The sequence below is a fragment of the Petromyzon marinus genome, unplaced genomic scaffold, assembly GCF_048934315.1.
Source record: "Petromyzon marinus isolate PM22_M1 ecotype Great Lakes invasive population unplaced genomic scaffold, UKy_Petmar_22M1.pri1.0 PM_G_Scaffold_34, whole genome shotgun sequence".
In the NCBI taxonomy this organism is placed as follows: domain Eukaryota; kingdom Metazoa; phylum Chordata; class Hyperoartia; order Petromyzontiformes; family Petromyzontidae; genus Petromyzon; species Petromyzon marinus.
Genome location: NW_027422917.1, coordinates 758,917 through 775,121, shown reverse-complemented (window position 1 = coordinate 775,121; position 16,205 = coordinate 758,917). Strand labels below are relative to the sequence as shown.

Sequence of the window (16,205 nt, the reverse complement as noted above, 5' to 3'; positions counted from 1 at the left end):
TTTTTAGTCACGGGGAGGCGGGCAGGGCGGGGGTCGCGATAGTCTGCAGCCCGAAGTTGAACCCGGACAGCGTGACCTTTACGGAAGCGGTGAGAGGACACCTGGTCACGGCGGACATCGCGCTCGCCGGCACCAGGCTGAGGCTCGTCAATGTGTACGCGCCGAGCTCAAGCCGTGACAGGGAGTCATTCTTCGCGGGCGCACTGCGGGACGCACTGGGGGAGGCCGCCGTGGACGGGGTGATCACCGTCGTAGGCGGGGATTTTAATTGCACCCTAAACCCGGCCCTCGACCACAACAGCGTTGAACCCCACCCGGAGGCCGCGAGGGCACTGGCCGAAATCGTGAACAGACAGCGGTTGCTTGATGCGTGGCGCCTCCAACATCCCGCACAGCTCCAATACACGTGGTGCAGGTGCGGCGCTCAGGGGCGGATCAGCCTCGCGAGGCTCGACCGCCTCTGCATCAGCCGGGACCGGGCCAACCTGCTCGGCGAGAGTCGGGTGGTCCCGACGGGTTTCTCTGACCACCACAAGGTCACCGCACGGCTGCACCCCCCCCTGGTCGAGCGGCGCAGCCCGTACTGGCGACTCGACCTGCGTCTACTGGAGAACGCCGACTTCCAGGCGGCCTTCAGGGCCCTCTGGAGGGAGTGGGAAACGCGCAGGGGGGCCTTTGAGTCCCCCCTACAATGGTGGGATAACGGGAAGGCCCAGGTGGCGACGCTGTGCCGGCGTTTCGCGAGCCAGCACGCGGCGGTCGGGCGGGAGGAGGACCGACTGTGGAACGAGCTGCTGGCGCTGGAGGCAGAGCTGGGCTCGCCCCAGGCCAGGGTAACCCACCACGCACTCCTGGAGCAGCAGCGGCTGCTCAGGGCAGTATCGGACCAGGCAGCCTATGAGGCTTTCTTAAAGCAAAGGATGCAGCATCTCGTCCAGATGGACGCGCCGACAAAACTCTTCTTCAGGCAAGGGGGACGGCCGAGTACCAGGAACGTCGTCTCCAGGTTACAGGCCCCCGGCGGAGAGACTCACACCAGCGACGCGGGCATCGCAGGGGTAGTCCAGGGCTTCTTTGAGGCGCTGACCACCGCGGAGGGCGTCCAAGGGGAAGCCCTGAACGAACTACTGGAGGGCGTCCCCACACTGACCCCCCCCCCCCCCCCGCGAGGGAGCAGCTGGAGGGAGCGCTCACCCTCCGGGAGCTGGAGGTGGCAGTGAGGGGCCTCGCTGCGGGGAAGACGCCGGGGATCGACGGCCTGCCGGCCGAGTTCTTTAAGGTCTTCTGGAGCGAACTCAGGCCTTCCCTGAGCGAGGTCCTGAACGCGAGCCTAGCGGCGGGAGAGATGCCGCACAGCAGCAGGAGGGCGGTGGTGACGCTGGTGCCCAAGAAGGGGGACCTCGGATGCATCGCCAACTGGCGGCCGGTGTCCGTCCTCTGCACGGACTACAAAATAGTGGCCAGGGCGCTGGTCAACCGGCTGAAGAGCACGGCCGGGAGGGTGATACAGTCTGGCCAGACGTACTGCGTTCCGGGGCGCTCCATCCACGACAACATAGCCGTAGTACGGGACGTGGTGGAATTGGCGACGGCCCACGGGATAGAAACGGGCCTCCTCTTCCTGGATCAGGAAAAGGCGTTTGATCGGATGGACCACGGGTACCTGTACGCAGTGCTCAAAGCCTTTGGGTTTGGCGAACAGTTCGTGGCGTACATAAGGCTCCTGTACACAAAGGCGTCGAGCCTGATGAAGGTGAACAATAAACTCAGAGCCCCTCTGGCAGTCACGAGGGGGATCAGGCAAGGGTGCCCACTCTCGGGACTGCTGTACGCGCTCTCCATCGAGCCGCTCCTGTGCAGGCTGAGGCGCACCCTGTCTGGCCTCCAGATTCCGGGGCCGGGAACCGCCGAGGTCCGGCTCTCGGCGTACGACCTCTGTGTGGTGATTAAAGATGCGCGTGACGTGGAGGCGGTCCGCGGGGCGGTCCGCCTCTACGAAGGCGCCTCCTCTGCGAGGCTGAACTGGGCGAAGTGTGAGGCGCTGGCCCTGGGGCCAAGGGGTGCGGTGCGCGCCCTGGCGCTCCCGTGAGGTGTGGAGTGGGGAACGGGGGGCGTCAAGTACCTCGGGGTGCACCTGGGTGACCCCGCCACCGAGGCGAAGAATTAGGCCGAAGTGGCAGACAAAATCTCGGAGAAACTGAAAACGTGGGCCAGGCTCTCTCCACAGATGTCGTATAGGGGTAGAGTCCTCGTGGTGAACAACCTGGCGGCGGCTCTGTTATGGCACAAAGCAAAAGTGCTCCACCCGCCGGAGTGGCTGATGGTTCGAGCGCAGAGCGCCTTCACTTCCTTCGTTTGGCACGGGCGGCACTGGCAGAGGCCGGGCGTCCTCTGTCTGCCGGTGGAGGAGGGAGGCCAGGGCCTTGTCAGTGTCGCCAGCCGGGTGATGGCTTTCAGAATCCAACACATACAGCGTCTGGTGTACGGGGAGGGGGAGCAGCCCTGGCGGTCCCTGGCCCTCGGCCTGCTGAGACAGGCCGGGCGGCTTGGGTACGGCCAGGAGCTCTTCCTGACCGACATGGGGCTCGTCGACCAAGCCCCGCTATCGACCTACTACCGCAGCCTCCTCGACGCGTGGCGCAGCATCGAGTGGGCTAGGCTCCCCGAGGGGTACGGCGCGGCCCTCTTTGTGAGGGAGCCGCTGTTTGCTAACCATCCTTTCCAGGGACTGAGCGCGGAACGCACCCTGGCCCTGCGGTTCGTGGCGGGGGGCGTCAGGACGGTCGGCGACCTGCTGAACCCCGGCCGGCGGTCGTGGCGGACGGCGCTGGCGATCGCGGAGGCGGCCGGGCTCCGCACAGTGCTCGCGGGTGCCGGGGTGCTCCGGGTAGTCCTGCGAACGATGCGGGGACTCGCGGTGAGACTGGAGAACGCGGGCGGTGGGGAGGGCCCTTCCTCCCCCCCGCTGGCTCTCTCTTGCCACGCCCCCCCCCCGGCCGCGAGGACGCCGGGAAGCTGTTGAAGGTGGAGGGGTGCAGGGGCATGCCGTTGAAAGTCGCGCACAAGAAGAGCGTCTACGCCGTCTGTGTCAGGGCCCTGCTCAGCGGGGACCTGGGCGACCTGGCGGACACGAAGTGGAGAGGGCACTTCGCAGTGCTGTGCGACGACCCCCCCCCAGTGGCGGGACCTTTACCGCCCCCCCACGACCAAGCGATGCGGAGACCTACAGTGGAGGCTGGTGCCCCAGACTCTGCCAACCGCAGTGTGGGTGAGCCGGGTCGCGCCGGGGGCCTCGGACAAGTGTGCATTTTGCGAACAGACGGAGGACATCGTTCACCAGTACCTCCAATGCAAGAGGCTGGCGCCGTTGTTTCGTTTTATAGCGCGGACATTCGAGAGGCTGGACATCCCACTCCGGGAGAACAGTTTCGTGTACGGGGTGAGAGGGGAGACGAGCGACAAACGAGACGTCGCAAACTTCGTGTATGCTCAGGCCAAATTGGCTATATACATGACGCGCAAACGGAAGCTGGAGGGAGACGGCGGTGGCGGCGGGGTGCTGGCGGCAACCCAGGCCCTAGTGAAGGCGTAGCTCGGACTCGAGTTCGCATATTACAGGCACACCGGCGGGAAGGGCGAATTCCTGGCGAAGTGGGGGCGCGCGAGGACCGCCCTGTGCCGAGTTGAACGGGGCGCGCTTGTCTTTACGTTTGACCCCCTCCCCGACCCTCCCCCCCCCTCCCCCCCCTCCCCCCCCCTGCCCCCCCCTGACGCCCCCCACCACGCGCCTGGCGTGGATGATGCCTGAGCGCATTTGGACACGGGAGTTTTCTTTTCCACTGATTTGCTGTGGGTGACGGCGTGAGTGCCGCCGCCCAGCGTGGTTTTTGTTTTCCCCCAATGAGTCGCTGGCTGATTTGTATTACCACACCAAGGCTCCGCTGCACGTACAGCAGGAAGCCTGAATAAAGGCGACTAAAAAGTCAAAAGTCTCTCTTCACTCTCTCTCTCTTCACTCTCTTCTCTCTTCACTCTCTCTTCACTTTCTCTCTCTCTTTACTCTCTTCTCTCTCTCTTCACACTCTCCTCTCTCTCTACACTCTCTTCACTCTCTCTTCACTCTCTTCTCTCTCTCTTCACTCTCTTCACTCTCTCTCTCCACTCTCTCCTTTTTTTTTTACGATCAGAAGAAGCAAGAAGATGCTCGGTTTAGTCGGCACTTTGCTCCGTTCATCATTTCGTTTTTAATGCTTTGCTTTATGTAACCCCCCCCCCCCTTTTAGGTGAAAGACCCAACATTTTTTTCTTTCCCCTTCCCTCTCTCTCTACCCCTCTCTGCCCCCCCTCTCTCTCTACCCCCCTCTCTGCCTCTCCTCTCTCTCTACCCCCTCTCCGCCCCCCTCTCTCTCTGCCCCCTCTCTACCTGCTCCATTTGGCTCTCTCGCTCTTTTTTATTTATAACTACGACAAGTGCTGCATCTGCACGCAGCCCTTCCCACAGTCAAACGGCCTCCGACGAGTAGCTTAGATCTGCATGCAGAGGTCTCCGTCATCTGCCACCGAGCACACGGCCTCCTCCAGCGCCCACTGCTCCTTGAAGGCCGGCACGGTGTGGGTCAGCCGCGCGTGGCGGAACACCAGCTACACCCAGGCTCCGACCAGAGCGCGGAAGATGCCCAGGCTGCTAGCTGGACGTTGCCCCTCCAGGGCCACCTTCCTCGCCCTGTATATGGCGAGCTTGGCGTAGCCGAAGAGCACATTGACCAGCCCCTGAAGATGTTGGGGTCCGTCACCCTTCGGGTATCCAAAGATGAGGACCGTCGGGGAGAAGTGGAGGCTGAACCTTAGGAGGATGTTTCTCAGGACCTTGAACAGCGAGTCCAGGCTCTTGCACTCCACGTATTAGTGCGCCACCGTCTCCAATTTACCGCAGAACCGGCACTCTGGGGACGTGTCGGTGAAGCGCGCTAGGGAGATGTTGGTGGTGACGGTGCCGTGGGCGATGCTCCAGCTGAGGTCGCCGATGCGGTTGTACGTCGGTCTGCAGTAGAGTTGCCTCCAGCGAGGCCTCTCCGGAGAGACAAAGGGCAGGGCTTTCCTCCAGGCATGGTCCTTGTGGCTCCTCAGGGTGTCCTGTTGGTGGAACCAGACCATGTAGGAGTAGAGCACCTTCCTCTTTACATTTGCGAAGGCCACCTCCAGTAGGTCTTCTAGCCGGCACAGGTTGTGATCCGCCTTCGTTTGTCGGCATTGGCGATGCAGTGGCACGACTGAGAGTCTCAGTCTCCTCTCTCTCTCTTCACTCACTCCTCTCTCTCTTCACTCTCTCCTCTCTTTTTTTTTCAAGATTTACAACAAAAATTTTATTCACGCAAATACAGGAAAGAAAAATAACGGACCGCATCTGGCATACACAAAAAAACAACATAACTTCTGTCGACAGCCATTGAAATCCAGACATCTCCTTGACATTGCGCTCAACGCACATCAAACACGACCAATCTTCTGGTTCTTTTCTTGTACATTATCCTGTATCCACACTCTCGGCATCGGATTGGATCCCTTGCCTTAATTTCATTTTCGGTATGGCACTCTCCACAAATGTAAATCATCGGTTGTTGCTTTGCTGGTTGTGCATCCTTGTTAGAATCCATGTGAGCGCAGTCGGTATAGGGAAGCTCCCTGCTGGCGCACGTGGGTCACGCGCTTCTCTCTCGCACCCCTCTCTCTCCCCTCTCTCTCCCCTCTCTTTTTTTTTACGATCAGAAGAAACAAGAAGATGCTCGGTGTAGTCGGCACTTTGCTCCGTTCATTATTTCGTTTTTTTAATGTTTTGCTTTATGTAACCCCCCCCCCCCCCCTTTAAATGAAAGACCCAAAAAATGTTTATTTCCCCTTCCCTCTCTCTCTACCCCCCTCTCTGCCCCCCCTCTCTCTCTACCCCCCTCTCTGACTCTCCTCTCTCTCTACCCCCTCTCCGCCCCCCCCCCCTCTCTCTCTCTGCCCCCTCTCTTCCTACTCCATTTGGCTCTCTCGCTCTTTTTTCTTTATAACTACGACAAGTGCTGAATCTGCACGCAGCCCTTCCCACAGTCAAACGGCCTCCGACGGGTAGCTTAGATCTGCATGCAGAGCTCTCCGTCATCTGCCACCGAGCACACGGCCTCCTCCAGCGCCCACTGCTCCTTGAAGGCCGGCACGGCGTGGGTCAGCCGCGCGTGGCGGAACTCCAGCCACACCCTGGCTCCGACCAGAGCGCGGAAGATGCCCAGGCTGCTGGCCGGACGTTGCCCCTCCAGGGTCACCTTCCTCGCCCTGTATATGGCGAGCTTGGCGTAGCCTCTCTCTCTCCTCTCTCTCCTCTCTCTTCACTCTCTCTCTTCACCCTCTCTCTCTCCTCTCTCTCTCTTCACTCTCTCTCCTCTCTCTTCACTCTCTCTCTCTGAGCGCGCTCGGGGGAGGCTGCATCCATGTGGAGCTCCGCGCTGCACACCTGGAACAATGGGGGCCTAGTCATTTCAATCAATTAGGCCAAGCCTGAGAGAGAGTTTTCCAAAGAGGAACAAAACAAACGTGACTCCCCTCCTTTTTTTCTTCCCGTATTGCTTTATAATATACACACTTTATTTGGGCTTTTTTATTTTATTTTCCCTTAGTTCCTTTTATTTTTTATTTTTTACTCACGGGGAAGCTCGAGCGAAAATCCGCCTCGATCGACCCAGGAGTTGCACACAAGGTAGCAGCAGCAGCAGCAAGAACAACAAGGACGCGCGCGCAGGTGTGCTGTAGCCGGCTATCATCATGGCACAGCACACCAAATTGGAGAGCCTCACGAGGCGGAATGGGGTCGTCGTTTTTCCGCCGACGGAGGTCGCCGTCGACGCCGTCGCCGCCGCGGTGGCAACGAGCGTGGGCCACGCCAACGTCCTCGCCGCCCAGCACCAAAACCGCGGCGTCACCATCTACGTGGCGGAGGAGGCGATGGTGGCGAGCCTCGTGGAGACGGGGCTCACTGTCGGGGACCTGTTCCTGCCGTGCACGCCGCTCTCCACGCCCGCCGTCCGCGTGGTGCTCTCGGGAGCGCCGCCGTTCCTGAGCAGCGAAGTCCTGCGCAAGGATCTGCAGCGCTTCGGGACGGCGGTGTCTAGGATCCCCATGCTCCCTCTACGGACGAGGGACCCAAGGTTGGCGCATGTGATGTCGCTCCAGCGCCAAACGTTCATGGTCTTAACGGGTGGCAACACAGAACTGGACGTTACCCTTAAATACACAATCGATGGGTGCGTCTATACTGTTTACGCCTCGACAGCTGCGCCGCGGTGCTTCGGGTGTGGGGCTACAGGCCACACCCGGAGGAACTGCACGGACAAGAAAAACGAGGACGTTGCCGCCGCGCCACCAGCGGCAGCGGGCTCGGAGCGCCGGCGGCAGCAGGCACCGCGACAGCAGCAGCAACAACAGCTGCAACAGCGGCAGCAGCAACAGCAGGAGCAACTGCTACAACAGCCGCAACAGCAGCAGCAACAGCCGCAACAGCAGCAGCAACAGCCGCAACAGCAGCAGCAGCAGCAGCGGCAGCCACGACAGAAGCAACAGCAGCAGCAACAACAGCCGCTGCAGAAGCAGCACGCGCCCGACCAAGCTGACTCCGAAGACGAACCCATGGAGACGGCACCGGAGGGGGAAGGGGATGGCTACACCCTGGTCGTGTCGCGGAAGCGCAGAGCTGGCCCCGCAGCGGTGACGCGCGCAGGTGAACAGCCCAAACGAGTGGCGCTCGCTGGCATTAAAGGCAGGGGCGAGCCGCACGACCGCCGGGAGGCGGGGGGAGCGGGTGAGCCCGAGCCGAGAAGCAAGGCAACCGACGAGGACCGCGACGCGCGCGAGGACTCTGACGGCGAGGAGCGGATGGGGACCGACGGTGACGGCGATAGAGAAGAAGTTTACGACGGTTCGTGGGGGGGTCGAGGGGGCGACGGAGTACACCCCTGCCGCGATACGCCGCTTCCCGCAGGCCAAGTTCGGGAAACGGGGGTTTAAAGTTGAAGCCACCTTCCCGGACGTGAAGCGATTCATGAAGGTGGCGCAGGGGGTCTGCCAGGCGCCCCGGGTGTGCGGTCACACCCCTAGGGAGGTCTTCCGCCTGAAGGTGATGCTACAGCAGCTGAAGAAGCAGTACCCCCCCCTCCCCCCTATCCCGGAGTGAACACCAGATGCCTGCCACGACAAACACCGCCAAGGCGACGGGTATCTGTGTCGCGACCTTGAATTGTAACAGCGCCCGCAGTGATGCACGGTGGCGACGCGTGTGTCAGTTCCTGGAAGACACGAAAGTGGATGTGGCTCTGCTCCAAGAAACTCATCTCGACCCCGCGCTGCTGGCCCAACGGCAGCACCGTTTGGGAGGCCGGACGTTTTTTAGTCACGGGGAGGCGGGCAGGGCGGGGGTCGCGATAGTCTGCAGCCCAAAGTTGAACCCGGACAGCGTGACCTTTACGGAAGCGGTGAGAGGACACCTGGTCACGGCGGACATTGCGCTCGCCGGCACCAGGCTGAGGCTTGTCAATGTGTACGCGCCGAGCGCAAGCCGTGACAGGGAGTCATTCTTCGCGGGCGCACTGCGGAACGCACTGGGGGAGGCTGCCGCGGACGGGGTGATCACCGTCGTAGGCGGAGATTTTAACTGCACCCTAAACCCGGCCCTCGACCACAACAGCGTTGAACCCCACCCGAAGGCCGCGAGGGCACTGGCCGAAATCGTGAACAGACAGCGGTTGCTTGATGCGTGGCGCCTCCAACATCCCGTGCAGCGCCAATACACGTTGTGCAGGTGCGGCGCTCAGGGGCGGATCAGCCTCCCGAGGCTCGACCGCCTCTACATCAGCCCGGACGGGGCCAACCTGCTCGGCGAGAGTCGGGTGGTCCCGACGGGTTTCTCTGACCACCACATGGTCACCGCACGGCTGCACCCCCCCCTGGTCGAGCGGCGCAGCCCGTACTGGCGACTCGACCTGCGTCTACTGGAGAACGCCGACTTCCAGGCGGCCTTCAGGGCCCTCTGGAGGGAGTGGGAAACGCGCAGGGGGGGCTTTGATTCCCCCCTACAATGGTGGGATAACGGGAAGGCCCAGGTGGCGACGCTGTGCCGGCGTTTCGCGAGCCAGCACGCGGCGGTCGGGCGGGAGGAGGACCGGCTGCGGAACGAGCTGCTGGCGCTAGAGGCGGAGCTGGGCTCGCCCCAGGCCAGGGTAACCCACCACACACTCCTGGAGCAGCAGCGGCTGCTCAGGGCAGTATCGGACCAGGCAGCCTATGAGGCTTTCGTAAAGCAGAGGATGCAGAATCTCGTCCAGATGGACGCGCCGACAAAACTCTTCTTCAGGCAAGGGGGACGGCCGAGTACCAGGAACGTCATCTCCAGGTTACAGGCCCCCGGCGGAGAGACTCACACCAGCGACGCGGGCATCGCAGGGGTAGTCCAGGGCTTCTTTGGGGCGCTGACCACCGCAGAGGGCGTCCAAGGGGAAGCCCTGAACGAACTACTGGAGGGCGTCCCCACACTGACCCCCCCCCCCCCCCCCCGCGAGGGAGCAGCTGGAGGGAGCGCTCACCCTCCGGGAGCTGGAGGTGGCAGTGAGGGGCCTCGCTGCGGGGAAGACGCCGGGGATCGACCGCCTGCCGGCCGAGTTCTTTAAGGTCTTCTGGAGCGAACTCGGGCCTTCCCTGAGCGAGGTCCTGAATGCGAGCCTAGCGGCGGGAGAGATGCCGCACAGCAGCAGGAGGGCGGTGGTGACGCTGCTGCCCAAGAAGGGGGACCTCGGCTGCATCACCAACTGGCGGCCGGTGTCCGTCCTCTGCACGGACTACAAAATAGTGGCCAGGGCGCTGGTCAACCGGCTGAAGAGCACGGCCGGGAGGGTGATACAGTCTGGCCAGACGTACTGCGTTCCGGGGCGCTCCATCCACGACAACATAGCCGTGGTACGGGACGTGGTGGAATTGGCGACGGCCCATGGGATAGAAACGGGCCTCTTCTTCCTGGATCAGGAAAAGGCATTTGATCGGATGGACCACGGGTACCTGTACGTAGTGCTCAAAGCCTTTGGGTTTGGTGAACAGTTCGTGGCGTACATAAGGCTCCTGTACACAAACGCGTCGAGCCTGATGAAGGTGAACAATAAACTCAGAGCCCCTCTGGCAGTCACGAGTGGGATCAGGCAAGGGTGCCCACTCTCGGGACTGCTGTAGGCGCTCTGCATCGAGCCGCTCCTGTGCAGGCTGAGGTGGACCCTGTCTGGCCTCCAGATCCCGGGGCCGGGAACCGCCGAGGTCTGGCTCTCGGCGTACGCGGACGACCTCTGTGTGGTGATTAACGATGCGCGCGACGTAGAGGCGGTCCGTGGGGCGGTCCGCCTCTATGAAGGCGCCTCCTCTGCGAGGCTGAACTGGGCGAAGTGTGAGGCGCTGGCCCTGGGGCCAAGGGGTGCGGTGCACGCCCTGGCGCTCCCGGGAGGTGTGGAGTGGGGAACGGGGGGCGTCAAGTACCTCGGGGTGCACCTGGGCGACCCCGCCACCGAGGCGAAGAATTAGGCCGAGGTGGCAGACAAAATCGCGGAGAAACTGAAAACGTGGGCCAGGCTCTCTCCACAGATGTCGTATAGGGGTAGAGTCCTCGTAGTGAACAACCTGGCGGCGGCTCTGTTATGGCACAAAGCAAAAGTGCTCCATCCGCCGGAGTGGCTGATGGTTCGAGCGCAGAGCGCCTTCACCTCCTTCGTTTGGCACGGGTGGCACTGGCAGAGGCCGGGCGTCCTCTGTCTGCCGGTGGAGGAGGGAGGCCAGGGCCTTGTCAGTGTCGCCAGCCGGGTGATGGCTTTCAGAATCCAACACATACAGCGTCTGGTGTACGGGGAGGGGGAGCAGCCCTGGCGGTCCCTGGCCCTCGGCCTGCTGAGACAGGCCGGGCAGCTGGGGTACGGCCAGGAGCTCTTCCTGACCGACATGGGGCTCATCGACCAAGCCCCGCTATCGACCTACTACCGCAGCCTCCTCGAGGCGTGGCGCAGCATCGAGTGGGCTAGGCTCCCCGAGGGGTACGGCGCGGCCCTCTTTGTGAGGGAGCCGCTGTTTGCTAACCATCTTTTCCAGGGACTGAGCGCGGAACGCACCCTGGCCCTGCGGTTCGAGGCGGGGGGCGTCAGGACGGTCGGCGACCTGCTGAACCCCGGCCGGCGGTCGTGGCGGACGGCGCTGGCGATCGCGGAGGCGGCCGGGCTCCGCACAGTGCTCGCGGGTGCCAGTGTGCTCCGGGTAGTCCTGCGAACGATGCGGGGAATCGCGGTGAGACTGGAGGACGCGGGCGGCGGGGAGGGCCCTTCCTCCCCCCCGCTGGCTCTCTCCTGCCATGCCCCCCCCCGGCCGCAAGGACGCCGGGAAGCTGTTGAAGCTGGAGGGGTGCAGGGGCGTGCCATTGAAAGGCGCGCACAAGAAGAGCGTCTACGCCGTCTGTGTCAGGGCCCTACTCAGCGGGGACCTGGGCGACCTGGCGGACACGAAGTGGAGAGGGCACTTCGCGGTGCTGTGCGACGACCCCCCCCAGTGGCGGGACCTTTACCGCCCCCCCACGACCATGCGATGCGGAGACCTACAGTGGAGGCTGGTGCACCAGACTCTGCCAACCGCGGTGTGGGTGAGCCGGGTCGCGCCGGGGGCCTCGGACAAGTGTGCATTTTGCGAACAGACGGAGGACATCGTTCACCAGTACCTCCAATGCAAGAGGCTGGCGCCGTTGTTTCGTTTTATAGCGCGGACATTCGAGAGGCTGGACATCCCACTCCGGGAGAACAGTTTCGTGTACGGGGTGAGAGGGGAGACGAGCGACAAACGAGACGTCGCAAACTTCGTGTGTGCTAAGGCCAAATTGGCTATATACATGACGCGCAAACGGAAGCTGGAGGGAGACGGCGGTGGCGGCGGGGTGCTGGCGGCAACCCAGGCCCTAGTGAAGGCGCGGCTCGGACTCGAGTTTACATATTACAGGCACACCGGCGGGAAGGGCGAATTCCTGGCGAAGTGGGGGCGCGCGAGGACCGCCCTGTGCCGAGTTGAACGGGGCGCGCTTGTCTTTACGTTTGACCCCCCTCCCCGACCCCCCCCCCCTCCCCCCCCCTGCCCCTCCCTGACCCCCCCCCCCCACCACGCGCCTGGCATGGATGATGCCTGAGCGCGTATGATGGACACGGGAGTTTTCTTTTCCACTGATTTGCTGTGGGTGACGGCATCCGTGCCACCGCCCAGCGTGGTTTTTGGTTTCCCCCAATGAGTCGCTGGCTGATTTGTATTACCACACCAAGGCTTCGCTGCATGTACAGCAGGAAGCCTGAATAAAGGCGACTAAAAGTCAAAGTATCTCTTCTCTCTCTCTCTTCACTCTGTCTTCACTCTCTCTCTTCACTCTCTCTCTTCACTCTCTCAACTCTCTCTTCACTCTCTCTCTTCACTCTCTCCTCTCTCTCTCTCTTCACTCTCTCCTCACTCTCTCCTCACTCTCTCCTCACTCTCTCTTCACTCTCTCTTCACTCTCTCTTCACTCTCTCTTCACTCTCTCCTCACTCTCTCCTCTCTCTCTCTGTCCTCAATTGCAGCAGCAGCAGCGACCTGTGAGTAGGAGGTAATTTTGCTCCTCCTCCTGCTACCTTCAAACTCTGCCTGGCTGTGGCGTTGCGCTTCTAGACGGAGCTCCCCTCGAGAGAGAGCGTCAACGGAGGATCAACAGATAATCCTCTTTCAAGAAAGTAATGAAAGAACAACAAAGAAACGGAAGAAAATAAATTTTCCACCGAACAAACACCGCACGTAGACTCAACCACACCCACTCGCGCCGCCGGCGATCGCCGCCACTCACTGGGTTCGACCATCAGCGCGAGCGGCTCCTTCTGGATGGTTCCCGCATGCGAGAAATGAGCGCAGCACACGTAGTAGTCCCCGTCTCTGAGGAGCACGTTGGCGAAGTACAGGTCCCCGTTTAGGCCCTGGGACACTCGCAAATACAGCCGCACTCTCTCCATGGCTGCGGTGTCAGCGGGGTTAAGGGGATCAGAATCTTTATTTAAGGACTGCGAGAGGAGGAATCTGATGAGCCGTGAAGCTCTTTGTGGAAGATGTCCACCGCTAAACCGCATCATCATCATCATCATCTTCTTTGGTTCTTTCGGTAAAGTCACGTAGAATGAGAATAAAATACCAACCAAAGAAGATGAATCCTTGCAGTCACGAAAGCTTTAAATCGAAATCATCATCATCATCATCCGCCACGCAAATCACGGAAGCAGCAGCAGCAGCGGCGGTGGAGGAGGATGCCTGCAGGAGTGGTGCAGCTGTCGCCATCCAGAAGAGACGGCGTAACGACGACGCACTGCCCCCGATCCACAAAGAGGAAGGAGACATCGCGGCAACGACGCAACTCCGCCTCGCTCGCCCACCTCGTTGTGAAATTGTAGTCGTCGTCTCTGCATCTACATCAGCAGCCATGGAAAAGAAGACCTCCTGCAGACCAAGGCGAGGCAGTCAACATCTCCTAGCCACCGTGGCGACGATGATGATGATGATGATGAAAACTACAAATATACAGCGGCAGCAGCAGCAGGCGTCGTCAGGGTCGGAATCGAACCCACGATCGCCTGCGTACCGGGCGAGGTTAGTGAACATCTCAAAGCCCGGCGTGGTACTCACAGCCGTCCAACCAGAAGACGGTGGGAGGAGGAAAGCCGTGGGGAGGGTTGCAGCTCAGCACGGCCGGGAAGCCCTCGGTGGCCATGACAGGCTCCAGCCGCTCGTGAGGCCACCGTGGGGCACCTGCAGCAAGCAGACAAACACCCCCCGTGTAGCCTCTCTGGTTCTATTGGGTAAAGTTACCACGTAGGTAAAAAATAAAATAACAAAAATTACGACGTTTCGGCCACAACATAAGCGGCCTTCATCAGGTGAAGGGACGAGACTGTCTGGAGGACAGCGCTGGAGCGAGAAAAAGCCACGCTCAGGTGAGGGAGGGAAGGGGGTGGGGAGGAGAGGGAGGTAGCGTACTTATACCACTATACCACTTGTATTTTACCAGTTAAGGCCCACTGAGCTGTATAGCTCTTTTTCAGAGACGACCTAGCCAACAAATGATAGCTCAACGAAGTGGCTTATCACGTGGAAATTTATAGCAGCCAAATACTCGCGTGATGTTGATTCTAAACGTGGAGGGAAAAACCGGACGAGCCGGAGAAAAATCCATGCAACCACGGGGAGAGAGAGACACGCAAACTCCGAATATACAGCAGGTGTCAGGGTCGGGAATGAACCCACGACCTCCTGTATACCAGGCGAGGTAGTCAACATCTCGGTGAGAGAGACACGCAAACTCTGAATATACAGCAGGTGTCAGGGTCGGGAATGAACCCACGACCTCCTGTACACCAGGCGAGGGAGATAACATCACGCCACCGCAGCGCCCCATTATACGGCTCATTACACGATTTATAAACCATGGAATAGCTTTTGATTAACACGTGCTCATGAAAAACTCTTTATTCAAAACATTGGGAGCTGTTCATCGTTAATAAATATCGGTCTTCCAAAAAGAATGCCAACCTGCTGACCGTTCACCCCTTTAACTTTCGCCACACTACATCATTTTACTTTCATCACCCCTCCACACGCCACCACGCCCGCCACAACGCCCGCCACTACGCCCGCCACCGCCACTCACTTGGGCGTTGGGTTGCCATCAGCCTCGCACTCCATCACCATGTTGTCCTGCGGGTCCACTATGTAATCCTCCGAATACCGGGTGATGAACGGAGGGTGAGCACCTGCAAAAGATCGACGGGCTAACAAAACCGTGGCTGCAGCAGCAGCAGATACAGAGTTGGACCACTGCGTTCATCCAGCTCGTAACGACGCAACGCCCCGGTCAACACGCATGGCCACGCACGCTGCCATTCCTGACGCGGTCGCCTAGCCTTGAGCGCCTAGAATGTGCAATTGTGGTTGTCGCTCTGCAATCTACATCAGCCGTGCGGGAGAAGATTTTACACGGCACCATTCACGCCGGCAGCATCCCGCGACGCTGTACGTTAAGGAGAACCAAATCCCGTAGACGCGGTTCGCCTTCTAGATTTTCCGGGCTCCGGTTTTTCCCTATCTACGGTGTGAAGAATTGACGTCAAACGCTTCGAGTGTCTGGCAGCTGCTGTGAACGTCTAGCCGCTTCGTTGAGCTATGGTTTGTGACAGTTGCGTCGCTTCTGACAAAAAAAAAAGCTACGTAGCTCGGTTCAAGTTTTTCAAGTTTCAAGTTTCATTTATTGGGTACGGCCCTGTGAGCCACGCGGCTGTTTAGTCGGGTGCAACCGCAACAAACAAAATATGAACAGAGAAACATCTTAAAGCGACGACGCGCAACACAAGCAACCTGGGATAAACCAGCAAATCTTACAGGGAAAAAAAACCCACCGCATTACAACGCTTTGTGCAAATATCCCAGTGGGCATTACCTGGTGAAGTCAAAATTTGAGTCGAGTTCAGTTGACAGTATTCTTTGGATCTTTCGGTTAAAGTCACGTAGATAGGTTCAAAGGAAATAACAAGAAACAAACCACGACGTTTCGATCGCAACACAAGCGGTCATCGTCAGGAAAAGGTGGGTCAGCTTCCGACGGCAAACTATTTATAAGGGTTTGAAATGGCCGCTGACATTTGGGCCACGCCTAATTTCCCCCCTTTTCCTGAAGACGACCGCCTGTGTTGCGATCCAACAGTCGTAATTGTGTTATTATATTTTAACCTCTCTACGTGGCTTTACTGGAAAACCCAAAGAATATTAATTCCTGCAGTCACGAAAGCTTTAAGTCAAGATTTAGTTGACGGTCTGTAGTGGACGGTTGGTGGGTGTAGCGTTGAGAGAGGGGGGGGGCATCGTCTCAAGGGGGGTGGCGTTGCAGTTTGCTACTCACGGTCAAGGGGCAGGGCGAGGTGGTGGTGACGGTCACCCAGCACAGCCACCAGCATTGCCACAAAGCAGATGGTGGTGGGGACGGCCTCCATCGGGGGGGGGGGGGCAGATGGTCGGACCAGGGGCTTCCTTCACTTGGCTAGAAGGAGGGCGTAGCAGAGAAGGAGCAGGAGGAGGAGGGAGGTAGCAGGAGGGGAGAAATGAGGGAG

General features: G+C 60.2%; 1 pseudogene; it reads right to left on the bottom strand.

Annotated features, from left to right (window-relative positions):
* Positions 1–5,348: 5,348 nt before the first annotated feature.
* On the bottom strand, positions 5,349–5,691 carry LOC116937412 (DNA-directed RNA polymerases I, II, and III subunit RPABC4 pseudogene; annotated as a pseudogene).
* Between the last annotated feature and the right edge of the window lie 10,514 nt (positions 5,692–16,205).